This window comes from Sus scrofa, chromosome 12 (assembly GCF_000003025.6).
Source record: "Sus scrofa isolate TJ Tabasco breed Duroc chromosome 12, Sscrofa11.1, whole genome shotgun sequence".
NCBI classification, from domain to species: Eukaryota; Metazoa; Chordata; class Mammalia; order Artiodactyla; family Suidae; genus Sus; species Sus scrofa.
In genome coordinates, this window is record NC_010454.4 from 31,942,560 (window position 1) to 31,959,844 (window position 17,285).

Sequence of the window (17,285 nt, forward strand, 5' to 3'; positions counted from 1 at the left end):
TTCAATATATTAGATTGTTACAGATATTTAGCTATTTTCTCATCGATTCCTTTCAAATTTAAATGTACAAAAATGTGGTGATTTCATTGGAAACTGCATTTCTGCTTAACAAATACAAGTGGCTTATTAAGCAGATTACCTTCCATGAGCAGTTTCTGTAAACTATTAGATATTAAGAGATATTAAGCCTATGTTTTCTGAGGCATTTCTCACACTGAGAACTCTACGCCTTACATTCTAAACCATTTCTTATTATTGATTAGCACTTTCACCAGCAGAAGCTTCACTTAATCTTTATTACTTCATTTTTATAAACCATTTTATTAAAAAATATCAGATTGTTTTTAATTCATCTTACTAAACTTTGTTTTTTATTTTTATTTTTTCCTTTTTGGCCACACCCATGGCATATGGAAGTTCTCAGGCCAGGGTTCAAATCCAAGCCAGAGCAGAGGCCTATGTCACAGCTGCAGCAACACCAGATCCTTAACCTACTGTGCTGGGTTGGAGATTGAACAGGCACCTCCACAGAAACAACCCAGATCATTAACCCACCCCACTACAGCAGGAAATCCTTCATCTTACTAAATTTTAAAAAAATAATTTCAAGAGTAACTGGATTTAGACTCCTGTGCCTTAAAAAAATACCATTCCTTTAGTGCTGCACTGTGTTTATTTTGTAGGTAGGGAGGTCTCAGCTGGCAATTTACTTGAGGTCAATTCTGAAATGAAACTATTTCCTACGTCTGGTAGTTATAAATATTATCTAGAGGCTCATAAAGAATACTTTTAGTTATTTTCATTCATTTTTATGTTTCAAATCTCATCTCCCTGAGAGAAGTTTTCTTTTGAGCACAGATTCTTTTTTAATGACTGTCAAATGAAATACCTAGCTAATGATATGTATAGTATCACACCAGTGCTTTTGCGGAGGAGCAGGGGAGGAACTTTGAAAAATAAAGCAAAACAAAAAACAAGTAAGTAAACTCAAAAGACTTCGGGTCCTTAAACCCCAAACACACAGGCAGTAACTATTGTCTATTTCACCAGCTGCCAAGATAGCACAAAATATTGGACCTTAGTATAAGGACCTGATACACAGCCTTCTCAAACCCATCAGTGTTCTCACCATGGAGGTAATGCCTGCTTCCCCTTGTGCTTTACGGTGTATTTGAGGCTTACTAAAACAGTTTATAGTACAAACAGTTCTTTCAGTTTTGTTTTGTCTCCCCTCTTGACGGGAAGAACATTCAAATTACAGACACGAATTAGTGCCCTTAAGCCCCAGTTCCCTTTGCACACTGGGACTTTGTTTCTGGTAAAGCCCATCTGTCTGCTGCCCTCCTTTCTTTCCCAGGGGTCCTGTCAGGACCTCCAGCACATAGCACCATGTCCAGGAGTCTGTCCAATGTTCACAGATGAGTCAGAATCCAGAGGTGGTAAGGGTCTCAAGCTAGCATCCTTCCCCAAAGGCACTGTGTATTCAAGAGCCAGAGGGCCAACTGTGGTCAGAATCAGGGAGCATAGCAGCTCCTTAGCCCCTGGAGCTATTTCTGTTCATGCAGCGCCAGGCATTTCTGGTTGAATGCTGCCACTCACAGCACTCACACAAAATCTGGAAGCCATTTGGAGTTCAAAGGCACCCACAGACTTTGGCAAAGTGAAACTGGGGACAGATCCTGGCAGTACAAAGTACAGTAACATACACATCTGTTTAAGAGGTTCAGAGGCTTCTTGGTGGTGTTTCTGGCTGCAAAGTTACTGAAGAAAATCCATGCCTGAAACATTTTCTCTAAGCCCCAATCCAGTTGAGTTTGGAACAAGACCGGGGAGCACCCTTAATGCAATTTGTGGAATGTCCAGTACAATTTATGGAGTGTCCACTCTTAGTACAATTTAAGGGGTTGACTGCCAAAGGTCAGGAAATGAGGGGACTGGCTCCACCGTCTTCTCAGCATTCAGTAGGTAGGTATTTGATCTTCCTGACTGCTCAGAATGCAAATTGGATCTCTAGATGCAATGAACCCAGAGTCTTCTTGGAGCAGGCAACAGACTTCCCATGATTCTCAGCTTCAGAATTTCTGAACCAATAACCAAAAAGAGACGTAGTCAATTCTCTTTCTTATTTAGTAACCCCTTTCCTTGTCTTCCTTCTCTTCATTTTTTTTCTCCTCTATGCTCCATCTTCTTACCCCCCTTACCATTCTTCCTCACCCTTCCTGTCTTCAGCTCCTTCTTTCCCCCTCTCCCTTTCCCCTTCCCCTGCTTCCTTTTCCCATGGCTCTTGCTGTTGATCCTCTTAGAGCTCAACTTTAGCAGAGGCTGGCACAAGACAGTTTAATCTAGACTCTTGCCACCTTCTGGATCACTGTCATGTGGTTCCTCATGACTGAGAGGGAAGGTGCTTTCCTCTGGGGTTCATGAGTCAGAGCCCTGAGACATTCCCTCTAGCCACCTTGTTGGCAACTCATCTCCCTGCAGAGAAGCTGGGCAAACTTCCAGAGTGAGACACGGAGGCAGAAACCTCTGGGGAGATCCACTGGGAGTCACCAGTGTGGGCTTTAAGGAGAGGGAGGGTGTGGAGCCTGGAAAGAAGCTGACAACTGGTGATCTAGTCACACCTTTCCCTGTGAGTCCTTAGACAAGGGATCTTCTCTCTCTTTGCCTCAGAGTTCTAGCTGCAAAAATGAAAGTGCTGGCCTCAAAGGGCTTTTCCTGTGTCTTAGTTTATTGCCATAAAAGTATAGGGTATAGGCTTATCTCCCCCCTAACAAACATTATTCTTTTTGAGTAGTGAACAGTGTTATAGTGCAAAGGCCCCTTGAAAAAATTTCCAGGCAGAGAGAGGAGAACAATTCCTGTTTGAATCTGACCCTGAGACTGTGGGCTGCTGGTTCCACCCTGTCTTCTTCCCAGCCACCCACGGCCTCTGGCTCCCGCCTCAGTAGCCGTTTTCTCACTGACACCACCCACTGGCTCCAGGAAATGGAGCTCTTTCTCTCTCCAGCATGTGCATGGGGGAAAAAAAAAATCTTGTGAGAAACTCAAAAGAAGATTTGGAGGCTAAAAATGGAATGTTTCCTACAAATAAAACAAAGAAGCTATATTTCTGAATGCAGGCTTCTGAATGTATTTAAGACCCAAGTCCAGATAAGTGAAATCTGCCATCTATGTTGCTTGAGGGGGCTGAGTGTCTAAACTAGTAAGATCTTCAGACTCTCTCAGAAGACTTATTCACTCCAGTTTTTACAGAAACTAAATTCTGGTGTTACCACAAGAGTTCTGACAATCCCCAGAGCTGGCTCAGTGATGGGAATATGACCAGTGTTTACTAGTAAAGTGGAGTCATCTAGTGGGAGAGTGGACGGGAAGAGATCAAAGATAATCCTCATTCACCACCCACTCTGCTTCCCCAGCCCACAGCTCTGGTCCGGTTGGTTGGCTGAGTTTGCTCCTCGGCTATGAATGGAGCACATCAGCCTCCCAGTTCTACAGCCAGTTACGCCTCTGAGAACAGAAAGCCAAATTCAGAAATTCATTTGGGGAAAGAAGTACTGGTTGGTTGATTTATTTCCTTGTCATCAGACTTGGTTTTTGTCCTCGTTCATCACAGATTGTTCCTGTTGCCCTGGCAGAGCCAGAGCTACGTGAGGAGGGTCAGCCACAGCCTTGGCCTTTGCTCCACTTCTGTGGCAAGGGGCTGCCAAGTGCTGCGGGGAAGGGGTGGGGCTCAGAGATGGTTCCCACTGGGGAACATAGATTACAAGCTAGGACAATGACTTGTACTAGAAAATTCACTGTTCTTTCTAGTGAGAAATGTTCTCTCTGCAGAAGTGAAGAAGAATAGAAAATAGATTCTGTTCCTGAGAATCTCAGCAGTGCAATGAGCTGGTCTGACTCTTCTTTTTACAGTGTTTTAGTTCCAGCCTATTTACTAATTAATTAATTTTTGGCTTAGCCCAGAGCATGAAGAAATTCCCGGGGCAGGGATCAAACCTGAGCCACAGCAGTGACAATGCCAGATCCTTAACCCACTGAGTCACCAAGGAACTCCTCCAGCCTTTATTGATGATGCCTAGAGAGCACTGGCAACATATACATCTGTTATGCATATCCCTGTAGGCCCTCCTAAATTATTCTCTTCATGAATTATTTCATAAGGTGATTAATGGAAATAGACTTTATCCTTGTCATTATGCCTGGAAATCTTCATCATGGAATGGAATTTTCTCCCTGCTTCTGAATGCTTTCTGATAATCATGATTGCTCTCCAAACTTTTGGAGTTATGTCAATAAACCCTGCTTTCCTTTCACAGGTGGAAAAGCAAGGTCAAATGACTCATGGCTAACTGTCTGGACCCCTGTGAGAAATGAGACACCATCAAAAGCTGCCACCTTCTGATACTTGCCCTGCTTTGAACCCCAGGAATGTGAAAGACTGTTAGATGTAAATGTTTTAATTTAATTTAGATTCTATTTCTAAAGTCCAGTGAATGATGCAAAGTGCATAATTTCTAATATAAAACAGACACTGAAGGGACTGCGGATAAGATGTTAACTCTCAGGAAGACCAATGCTAGGAACACTTGGGATGCAAGGAGGTCCCTTAAAGTCACAATTTGTTGAGCATTTTTATTTGAGTAACATCCTGCCATTGTTGTCATCCAGTCCATGAAGGTTTTATTCTCCAAAGATGATGCTTCTGGAAATATCATTCTGACCCATGAGTGACTTCTCCCCTATGTGTCCTTGTGCCAGATGGTCAGAGGGCCACCTTTACTGTAGTGTGTGGAAATAGCAGGCTCATGAGTGGACGTGCCCGGACTCACTGCTCACCTCAGCTCCGGCTGCCTCAGTGGTAGTCACACCATCGTCTCCATTGCAGCTTCCTTTTTCAAACTACCTATCACTCCCTCCAGGAACCTTCCTCTCCCTTTGAGCTAGACATCGCTCATGCTCTTCCTGTACCCTGAGATATCACAGACAAACAAGTCTTTCTAGATGCATCTCATTTTTATAGTGCTATGTCCATGCAAGACAGGTCTCCCCAAAATGCAATCATTCTTGACTTGGCAGTCTCCTAGATTATGCCCCCCCCCAAACTCCTAGACCAAAAAATTTCCTTTCAAAGCATAGACCTCCCAGGGTGAAAGTCTAAGAGATACATCTCCAGTATGTTCTTCCAACTACTGTGCCACACTTTGTATTTCTCTCATCAGAGACCTCTGTAGGTAAATTTTTTCACACAATTTCTACAAATCTTCATTTTTTTTTACCCATCATGCACATCACCAGCCTATCTGAATGACACAGAACTCATATTTCTGTATGATATTCAATAAAAACATACCTACCTATAAAACATAGTTTTATTTAAATTAAAATAGATATGTATGCATACAGATGTGTATATACACGACTGAGGACATGTACAATAGGATGTGTACATACAGAGAGTTTTACTTTAAAGAATTTACTCACACTACTACAGAGTCTGGCAAGTCCAAAATCTTCTGGGTAACCTGGCAGGCTGGAGATCCAGGGAAGTGCAGATGCTGGAGTTCAAGGGCAAAACCATCTGCTACAGAATTCCTTCTTGCTCAGAGGAGGTCTGGCTCTGGTTTATTATAATAAGGCCTACAACTAATTGCATGAGAGAAATATGCTTTATTCAAAGTCCACCAATTTAAATAGTAACTTAATCCCAAAACAGTATCATGGAAACATCCAGAATTATGTTCAACAAAATATACCATCACAGTCAGTCTTTCTATCAGCTTCTTCAGACTTAGGTCATAACCCATTGGAATGTGTTTTAACCTGGAAGAGAATGTCCTAGAATGAGATGTATTTTTGTTTTTTATTGTCCTTTGATTATAAAAACAGAAATCTGTAATTTCTGATACCGACAACCAACTCACTACTGAACTGTATGTATGTTGTGGCAAGGTTACACTGGAACTGGAAATTTTATGCACAAGTGATATTAAATTTGAAGACTTCTTTGGATTCCAGAAATTCAGTCTTGTGAATTTCTGCTCCTTAAGAGTTATTAATTATTTAGATAAACATATCTTGGGCATCTGGTCTCAGCCAGGAATTGTCTTAGCCATTGAGGGGATATAACATTTCTTATGTCAAGAAACTTACAGTCTAATGAGGAAATAGACAAGAAAAATTCCCTACAGTTAATGCTCTGAAAATATTTGCACAGTATGCCAAAGGAAGCACATTCTCAAGGATGACCCTGTCACAATTCATTCCCTTTTCATGTTTATTGCACAACCTTTCTTCTAAGATAGAGAGGCAAGTATCCTTTGGCTGGCTTGCTAACCTTTCTCAACTCACTCTATCACAAGTTCTCTGACTCCAGAACCCAGTTTCCCTATAGTGGTTTTATTAGAACAAAACTAATTTGACATTTTCCAGGTGCAATGTAGACTGAAGAATGAAGAATTCAGTTAGAGAGTTTAACTCATACTTCATCTAGGGAGGGAGGCACATGGATTGATTTAGGTCCAGAGAAACACAGCCTCCAGCATCTATAGAAGCCCCTTTCAGGAAAGAAGCTGGGTATTTGCTGGATTTCTGAAATAAGGGTTCCATTGGTAGGTCATTGTGTTGTACTGTTATGTTAGCAATTATCATAGAGGAAGTTAGTCTGGTATTAGGACCAGATTTTCCAAAGCTGGACTTGTAAATACCATGGAAGTGGACTTTCCTGTTGGTGTTAGAAAGAAAGATTGACATTTAACAGCAGACTCTTGTGCAGCAATAACAAGTCTGATTATTCTGAAGGTTGACCAAGTGCATGGGTTGATTAGATTATGGGTTAGTGGGCATTTCAATTTCTAGTTCACTGAGAGCTAGATTTAAACCATGGGTCAAAAATTTAACCTCTGATTGTTTCATGCACCACTAGCCCAGGTGGTCTCTGCAGGTGAGGGGAAAGTTCTAGATTGTGTCAACTATGTAAAATTAAAGAGACAGTATAGCAGGGGCTGGTAATGGAAAGTTTTGTTATGGAAATGTAAAGTTTCGTCATCCTAAATGAACAAATAGTTCTCCTGAAATCCATTGCACCTTTGTTCCAGAAGAATTTATGCTCAAGTTAAGAATTTAAAATTAAAATTAAAATTTTAAATTTTAAAATTAAGCAATAAGTGTATTCATTGAATATTGGGAATGAGAGAGCGAATATTTATTTTTTTCAAACTCAAAACAGAATGAACCAAACATTATTCTGTAAAAGAATATAGTCTTTTCCTTTCAAATAGGCCATAATATCTGGAATAGATTAATAGGGTAAGGAGCTTAATATTTACTTTTGAGCCAACAAAATAAAGCATTGCTAGAAAATAGGCCATATTACCCAGAAGAGAGAGAAATGGGACAGATGTCCAATTAGGTCAACTCCAAAGAGTTACTTTACTAACTTGTCTTGGATTCCCAAGGGGAGAGCTAAAAACATTAATAAAAATATTACCATAATGGCATCTATAGGTAAGCTTTTGATATTATTCAATGTGTTTGAAAAGAAACATTCAAATATAACTACGTTTCACAGTGGCTGATTAGCTACAAAGCAGATTTAAGACATTCTGGAAGGGTTTGCAAAAATTGACTATCATTAATCAATTCTTTCAAAATATTGTGGAATAAATTTGTAGACAAATGGTGAAACATATGTTTTAAGATGGAGCAGAGACTGATTTGAAGTCAGTCATGATCCTAGTGTAAAAAAATATTGTTCCTAATAGCATGTAAAATTATTGAAATTAATACTTTTAGAACCCAAATGGACATGCTGTTTTGCTGGGTGATGTAAGCAATAGCATAGATTACTATTTGCAACCATGAAAAAATAAGACTAAATGATTATTATATTGGCAGTTTATCCTTGGGAGAGTCTTATTGCTCTAAGAAACAAGACAAGGGGTGAGACAAAACTGAGAAATATATATATATATATATATTTTAAAGATCATTTTTATTTATTTATTTATTTAGTCTTTGCCTTTTCTAGGGCCACTTCCTGCGGCATATGGAGATTCCCAGGCTAGGGGTCTAATCAGAGCTGTAGCTGCCAGCCTATGCCAGAGCCACAGCAACGCGGGATCCAAGCCGCGTCTGCAAATTACACCACAGCTCACAGCAACGCCGGATGGTTAACCCACTGAGCGAGGCCAGGGATCAACCCGCAACTTCGTGGTTCCTAGTCTGATTCGTTAACCACTGAGCCACGACGGGAACTCCTAGCCTTGGGAGTCTCTTATTGCTCTAAGAAACAAGACAAGGGGTGAGACAAAACTGAGAAATATTTTAATTAGCTGTGAGTTTCAGTAAAATCTATGAAGTAATTGGCTTTATCCAATTACTTAACACTAAAACACACCTCAGAGAGCTTGGCAATTGTGATTTAGCAGCTCAAATGTTTGAGTATGAGCAAAAAAATAACCAAAATAAGGTTTCTAGAAAAATACTAACAGCTAATAGACATGAATGAGAATGTGGTATACTTTCTGTAAGTCCCAATTTGTAGAAGTAGTATAGAAATTTGAAACTGTTCTAAAGACGTCACTTCTTCTTCTTCTTCTTCTTTTAATCCCATTGGATCCTTTCCTTCAAACTATGAATATTTTAAATTACGGTGGTTTAAAAAATTTATTGGGGGAGTTCCCATTGTGGCTCAGTGGGTTAAGAATTAGGCATAGTATCCATGAGGATGTGAGTTCAATCCCTGGCCTTGCTCAGTGAATTGAGGTGATGGCATTGCTTCAAGCTGCGGCCCAGGTGGCAGGTGCTAGGGCTCAGATCTAGCATTGTTCTGGCTGTGGCATAGGCCAGCAGCTGCAGCTCAGATTCAACCCCTAGACTGGAAACTTTCATATGAAGCAGGTGCAGCTGTAAAAAGAAAAAAAAAATTGAAGTATAGTTGACTTACAATGTTGTATTAATTTCAGGTGTACAACAAATTGAGTCAGTTATATATATACATATATCCATTCTTTTTCAGATTCTTTTCCCCATAGGTTATTACAGAGTATTGAGATTTCCCTGTGCTATACAGGAGGCCCTTTTACTCATCTATTTTAGAGGTAGTAGTGTGCATAGGTTAATCCCAATGTCCCAATTTGTCCCCTGCCCCCACATTGCCCCTTTGGTAACCATAAGTTTGATTTCAAAATTGTTTGTTTATGTTTTGCAATTTTTTTAGAAAGCTCCCTAAATATAGTTTATATTTCTAGCTTTTAGTTGTACATTTCCATTAAACATATGAAAAATTAGCATACTTTCATTATGTGTACTTCCTTACCTATATCACTTTGAATTTACTAAAATTTATTTTCACAATAATTGTTCTTTCTCAAGTCACCAATGACTTGTTCATTTCTAAATGCCCAAATCAGTGGGTTATGTCCCAGTCCCACTTGATCTCCAAGGCACTAATACTACCACAGTCTCTTCTTTTAAAACCCTCTCCTTCTTTGAAACCCAGAGAACATTTCCTTTTTGCTCTTCTCCTGTTTCTGACTCCATCTTCTTTCAGTGGGTTTTGCTTTTTCTCCCTTAGATATTCATATTCTGGTAGGTGCCTTCCTAGTCATTGTGAACAATTTCACTTCTCCTATGACTTGTTCCCAGCCCACAATTCTCAAAGTTCAACATCCATTCATAAATTCAACAATTATTCATTGAGCAACTTTTATGTGTGAGTCAGTGGGGATACAATGAAGACAAGGTATCTGACTTCAAGGCTCTTAAAACTTAAAGTAGAAAAAATACAGATATGTTATTTACAGAAGGATACATAGAATTATGCTGAAAAAACTATCTGAACAGAGAGAATCACCTCCTTTAGTGCCTATCTCCCTTTTGAACTTCATATGTATATTCCCAGCATTTTTAACTGGATAGTGCTTTTTTAAAATTTTTTTAAATTTCCCAAATACATTATTTTTTTCCTACTGTACAGCATGGTGACCCAGTTACATATACATGTATACATTCTTTTTTTCTCACATTATCAAGCTCCATCATAAGTGACTAGACAGAGTTCCCAGTGCTATACTGGATAGTTCTGTTACCACAGGCTTGACTTGCTGAAATGAAAATTGTGTATTTCTCCATACCACTTGCCCAATACCCTAAGCATGCATCTTACACTGTTTATTATCTTATTAATAGTAAAAGGATGTCAGTAATTATCTAAGCTTGAAGTCCCATAAACTTTTTTTAAACCTATATTTTATAATTTATGTCATCCCCTAAGTATCTCTCAAAGACTTTCTTCTTCTGCCTTTGCTCTGTGGTGATATCTCATATGTGAGAAAGAACTGGGAGTGAGCTGGCCCCGTTGACTCTCACTTCATACTGCCCTCCCCTCCATTCTCACTCTGTGCCTCAGCCACTCAGATTCTTCCTGTCTTTGGTACTTTCTGTGCTGCCTTTTGGCCTCAAGGCCTTTGCACATACCGTTGCTTCTGTCTGAAACCCACCTTTCATCCATTACTGTTAACTTATTCACGCTTTAGGTCAATGGTTTTCAAATGTATGTGTATATATGAAGGGGGTTGTACCCTTAGGACAATCTAGTGGATAGAGGCCACTAAACATCCTATAACACAAAGGACAGCACCCACAACGTAGACGTATCTGGCCCCAAATATCATTAGTGCTGTGATGCAGAAATTCTGCTCTATCTCACTCAGGGGAGATTTCTTTGACAAAACCAGAGCCCCCTCCTTTTCTCTCAAAGTGCACCATTGTTTTCCTCAAAGCACTCACCTCTCTGTGATAATGTATCATTTAAGAATAGGGGCCATATCTATGTTATTTGCCATTTTATCCTCACTGGCTGGCTCAGAGTTAAGTCCAATGAATATTAGTTTGAAGGAAGGAAGAAGGGGAAGGGGAAAAAGGCAAAGGAAACAAGATAAGAAGAGACATTTGTGCTTTATGAGCTCTAAATCTGTTATTAATTTGCCGATATAATTAGCCATATTTTTTTGTTCTCATCTATTAAACAGAATGATAATTCAGTCTTTGCTTCAGTGGTGGCTTGACTTGGATAAGGAACTAGCATGCTTCTTTCTGTGATCAAGTGCAGAAATCATGAGGAATGATAGTGAGATGGATGAAGAATTGGATGCAGCAAGGTGTACAAAAGGCAGATCAGGAGAGAAAGCAGTAGAAGAGCGTGAAAGGTTAGTATGGCTCAGTCTTAACAGAGAAGAGGCAACATTACTCCAGGAATTAGATAGTCATAGATCTGAATGACCTGCATAGCCTGGCAGGGTTGGCCAAGGGCATGGCAAGCACCATCTATCTGCGGGTAGAAGGCAGATACAGATATTCAAGGAGGAAGAAGAAGAAGAAGCACCAAGGGAAAGTAAGGAAAACACCCCCAGAAAACTTCCTATGAGCATTTCAATATCAAGAGTAGATAAAGAAATGGAAATGAATAGAATGAAATAGGAATGTCAATATCTAGTAGATAAAAAAAGAGAAATGGAGGTTTCTGCAAGGCACGAACTCTAAAGGATCTCCTTTAAAATGTGGTGAGCTTGTAACAAGATGTAGAAATTATGATTAGTTGACAGGCATTCCTGTCTGGGGAAGGTGAGCTGAACTGGTGGGAGATGAAAAGGAGTGAGGTTAGCAGAAGGCGCTTAGAATGCTCCTTCCAATGGGTAGCATGTTGGGGGAAATTCATACATACGTAGTATGGGAGACAGGAGGCAGCAGGGCAGAAAAGTACCAATCAAGGAGCTGGCACAGAAATACAGGCATGCACTATGATCACTCTCCTGTGACATTCCCACATTTTGCATAAGTTTTTCAATATCACAACATTCTTAGGATTGGATCTCTTGTGGAAAAGAGAGGAATGATGGAATTTAAGTTCTAAGTGTAGCCCTGACAAAAATGCAGGAGCTTAGGGGAAGAAGAGAGATGCTAAAAAATGGCAAATAAAATTGTGGGGTGAGATTTTGGGTCCTCAGGCTTTGCCCTCAGATCTGAGGGCCTGGGTGGATAGGCTTCCATTGGGATGAGGGCTTATATTGAGTGAAAAATTATGTAGTGAGGTCATTAAGGTTCAATTACATTGTGACACAACACATAAATATATGGAAACTTCAGTGAATTCCAGATTGAAAAGGAAACAGGATTTAAATTGTGAAAAAGGCTTAGTAGTGCTGGAATTAATTTAAGATACAGAATCAGGCAGAATATCATAGTTATTAAAGCAGTTTGTATAAAATTGTATGAGTTGTGTGTGTGTGCATGTACAGATGCATAAAGAACTATAGAGGAGGCTGTTCCTTCAATTAGCATTGGCATTGTGTTATGGTATTTATATTTTTATTTTGGTGATATTTATGTTTCTGGTTGATACTGCTTTAATTTTTATGGTAAAATACTTTACTTTTATAATAGAAAGCAATAAAGCTACTCTTTTAATTTGGAAAAGGAGTTTCTGTCATATGTAAATCTATTTTCTAAATACATATTATCTCTCTATTTAAATCAATGTCTATGCAGTTATAACAAACAATAGACAGCATTGTCAAAAAAGAAAGTACTTAAAAAGTCATATATTTTTCTGTTTTCAAGGAAAATAAAAGTTTACCACAGTCCTACTGTGTAGTATTCAATATTTGTAAATATAAGACACTGAATATTGCATTCAATATTTGAAATATAAGGCAAAATATGAACATGCTATGAGAAGAATGCAAAGAGCCCAAGGATTGGATAGGAATGGAATGTCCATGCCAGTGGCAATACCAAGAAATGCACTCTCCAGGAGAAGTCTTACAGCTGCATCTCACTCTCTCTAAGGAACACTACATAGGGACATAAAATTTCTCTCAAGACTCCAAATACTAGGGAGATTGGTATACATTCAGAAACTACTATTCCAGGAACTATTATAGGCTATGAATTATTAATTTAATATTTATAGGAAATCAATGAGATATATGTTTTTCATCTCCATTTTATAAGTAAGGAAGTGGAGTTTAAATGATACATAACTTAGCTGACTTCATGCTCCAGTAGACAGCAAAGCCAGAGGTGGAACTCAGGCCCTCCTGACTTTATTGCTCTGGCTCTCACACATCTCTAAAGCCTCATCCTTAAGGGGCTTTGGCATATACTAAAGAGGAACTTAGTGTTTGACAAACATAAATGATGTATATGTAGATCAGTCACAATCCCTATGAGAAGAGGAAGGGCATTCTGTTAGGTCATTGAGAGTTGAACAAAGGAACCATTTATGAAATCTAGGCAACAGCAGAAAGCCAGTCATAAGGAATGAATGGCAGAGTGCTCAGGATTAGTAGCAGAGGGGAGCTGTTCCCCCCTAGGTCCAAAGGGGCAGAGGAAGAAAGGGGTCACCAAGACTTAAGGCAGAGAGCTATGTGCAGAGGGCTGCCTGACTGTTGAAGTATGCTGCCAAAAAATGATGAGCCTGCAGGTGGGAATCCATGGGAATGAATATCCTGATCCCACATTCTACTCAGTTTCTGATTTCTTTCTGTGATTTCTGCTATCCAAACTCAACTGGAAGTCTGGGGGAAAGGTAGACCTTGGGAGAGGCTGGCAAATAAGAGAATGAGGAGCATAGAAAATATGTGAATGTATCATCATGCTACTTTGGCTGAGAATAGCAGGCATGACATTTCTTCTGTCCTACACACAACAATGAGTTTTCAAACTAGCCTGATAGTTCAGTCTTTTGAGTTTCAGGACTGTATCTCAAACGACTTTCCATTCCCAATGTCCAGCATGAGGCCTGGGTGTGTTACTAGGCTCTCTATGCATGCTTATTGAATGAAATTAAATTAATAGAGAAACTGGGCTTCCTCATAGCTGTGAACCTAAATTAATTTAGAAATATAATTGTCATGGGAGGGAAGAGGTGCTCCCAAATATCTCCCACTTTCAGATTGATAGTAGGACTAGAAATTGGATAAGGTCTTGAAAAAAATGTAACCGGATAGCCAAGAGTGGGTCTCAATACAGTGCTATGAGACTAGAAATAAATCACAAGAAAAAAAAAAACAGCAAAGCCTAAAAACTCTTGGAAGCTAAACAATATGCTTCCAAACAATCAATGGACCATTGAAGAAATCAAAGAGGAAATTAAAAGATACATAGAGACAAATGACAATGAAGACACAACAATCCAAAACCTATGGGGCACAGTAAAAGCAGTTCTGAGAGGAAACTTTATAGCAATACAATCTTATTTCAGGAAAGAAGAAAACATAGAAATAAACAACCTAATCTTACACCTTAAGTATTAGAGAAGGAAGAACAGACAAAGTCCAAAATTAGTAGAAGGAAAGAAATCATAAAGATTAAAGCAGAAATTAATAACATAGAGACAAAGAAAACAACTGAGAGGATCAAAGACACCATTTATCCTCTTTGATTTGTTCTTTGAAAAGATCAACAAAATTGATAAACTGTTAGCCAGACTCATCAAGAAAAAAAGGGAGAGGATTCAAATCAATAAAATTAGCAATGAAAAAGAAGTTACAACTGACACTGCAGAAATACAAAGGCTCATGAGAGACTACTATGAGCAACTGTATGCCAATAAAATGGACAGCCTAGAAGAAATGGACAGATTCTCACAAATACACAACCTACCAAGACTGAACTAAGAAGAAATAGAAAAAAATAATAGACCAATCACAAGTACTGAAATTTAAAATGTGATTTAAAAGCTTCCAAACAACAAGTCCAGGACCTGATGGCTTCATGACTGAGTTCTGCCAAACATTAAGAGAAGAGTTCTTTGAAGCCACCATTACCCTGATACCAAAACCAGACAAAGATCCAACAACAACGAAAAAGAAAATTACAGGCCAATATCACTGACGAACATAGATGCAAAAATCCTCCACAAAATATTAGGAAACTGCATACAAATATACATTAAAAAGATCATACACCATGATCAAGTAGGATTTATCCCAGGGATGCAAAGATTCTTCAAAATCCCCAAATCAATCAATGTGATATACCACATGAATAAACTGAAAAATAAAAATCATATGATCATCTCAATAGATTCAGAAAAACTTTTGACAAAATTCAACACCCATTCCTAATAAAAACTTTCCAGAGAGTGGGCATAGAGTAGAACTACCTCAATATAATAAAAGCCATTTATGACACACACAGCTAACATCATTCTCAATGACAGAAAACTGAAAGCATTTCCATTAAGATCAGGAGCAAGACAAGGATGTCCTCTTTCACCAATGTTATTCAACATAGTCTTGGAATTCCTAGCCACAGAAATCAGAGAAGAAAAAGAAATCAGTGGAATCCAAATTGGAAAAGAAGAAGTAAAACTATTACCATTTGCAGATGACATGAGTCTATATCTAGAAAATCCTAAAGACACTACCAGAAAACCAAGAACTCATCAATGAATTTGGTAAAGTCACAGGATACAAAATTAATACACAGAAATCAATTGCATTTCTATATACTAAAAATGAAAGAACAGAAAGAAAAATCAGGGAAACAAGCCCATTTACCCTTGCATCAAAGGACTTTCCATGTGGCTCACAACATACCATTGCATCAAAAAGAATAAAATACCTAGGAATAAACCTATGTAAAGGGATACAAGATCTGTACTCTGAAAACTATAAGACGGTGATGAAAAAAATAAAAGACAAAAATAGATGGAAAAATATAAAATGCTCTTGGATTGGAAGAATCAATATAGTCAAAATGACAATACTACCTAAGGCAATCTACAGATATAATGCAATCCCTATCAAATAACCAATGATATTCTTTACAGAACTAGAATAAATATTTTAAAATTTGTATGGAAACACAAAAGGCTGTGAATAGCCAAAGCAATATTGAAAAGAAAAAACAGAACTGGAGAAATCAGGCTCCCTGACATTAGACTCTACTACAAAGCTACAGTCACCAAAACGATATGATACTGGCAAAAAAACAAAAAACAAAAAACCAAAAAAAAAAAAAAAAAAAAAAAAAACAAAAAAACCCAAAACAAAACCAGTAATATAGCTCAATGGAACAGGATAGAAAACCCAGAAATAGGCCCAAACACCCATGGTCAATTAATCTGTGACAAAAGAGGCAAGAACATACAGTGGTGGAAAGATAGTCTCTTCAAAAAAAGATGCTGGGAAAACTGGACAACTCCATGTAAGATAATGAAATTAGAACATTTTCTAACACCATACACAAAAGTAAGCTCGAAATGGATTAAAGACCTAAAAGTAAATCCAGATGCTATAAAACTCCTAGAGGAAAACATAGGCAGAATGCTCTTTGACATAAATCACAGCAATGTCATGTTTGACCCCTCTCTTAGAGTACTGAAAATAAAAACAAAAATAAACCAATGGGACCTAATTAAACTCAAAACCTTTCGCACAACAAAGGAAACCATTAAGAAAATGAAAAGACAACCCACAGAATGGGAGGAAATTTTTGCAAATGACTCAACCAACAAAAGTTTAGTCTCCAAAATATACGAACAACTCATACAACAAAAAAACCAAACAACTCAATTGAAAAATGGGCAGAAGACCTAAGCAGACATTCCACCAAAGAAGACTTACTGATGGCCAGCAGGCACATGAAAAAATGCTCAACATCACTAATTACTAGAGAAATGCAACTCAAAACTACAATGAGTTACGACCTCACACCAGTTAGAGTGGCCAACATTCACAAGTCAACAGAGGTGGAGCAAGACGGCAGAGGAGTATGGGGTCGTGCACATCTTCTCTCACAAACACATCAAAAAAACACATGTACAACTACTCACACAGAACATCAACTGAACACTGGCAGAAGAACTTAAACCTCCAAAAAGGGCAAGAAACTCTTGACTTAACTGGGTAGAACAAAAGAAAAACAAAGAGAGAGAAAAGGAATCAGGACAGGACTAGCATTCCCAAGAGGGAGATGATAAGGAGAAAAGGAACCCACCTCCTGGGAAGCAACCTAACTGATGAAAGATCGGCTGAGTCGTGGGACCTCAAAGTCACCTAGAAAAGTGTAGCAGCTGAACTGAGAACAGCCAAACAGAGTGAGAACTGCACAGATCATCTGAACCACTAGCCTGGACACCATGGCCTGAGATGCTTGGGTGGGGTCTGGGGGCTGAGACTCAGGCTCTTGAGGTCAGTTGTGGGGAGAGGACTGGGGATGGCATGAGAGTCTAAGAAGCAGTGCGCCACGGGCTAAGGAGGGGAATACCACGGCAGAGG

The 17,285-nt window shown here is 38.9% G+C and overlaps 1 long non-coding RNA gene across 1 annotated transcript in view; it reads right to left on the reverse strand.

The window, feature by feature from the left end:
* Window positions 430-17,285, reverse strand: part of LOC110256030 — a 34,168-nt gene continuing 17,312 nt past the window's right edge. Inside the window, exons 2-3 of the long non-coding RNA XR_002337188.1 lie at window positions 5,482-5,643; window positions 430-2,081 (exon numbers count right to left, since the gene is read on the reverse strand). This is a non-coding gene — a long non-coding RNA (uncharacterized LOC110256030). The remainder of the gene's footprint in view (window positions 2,082-5,481; window positions 5,644-17,285) is intronic.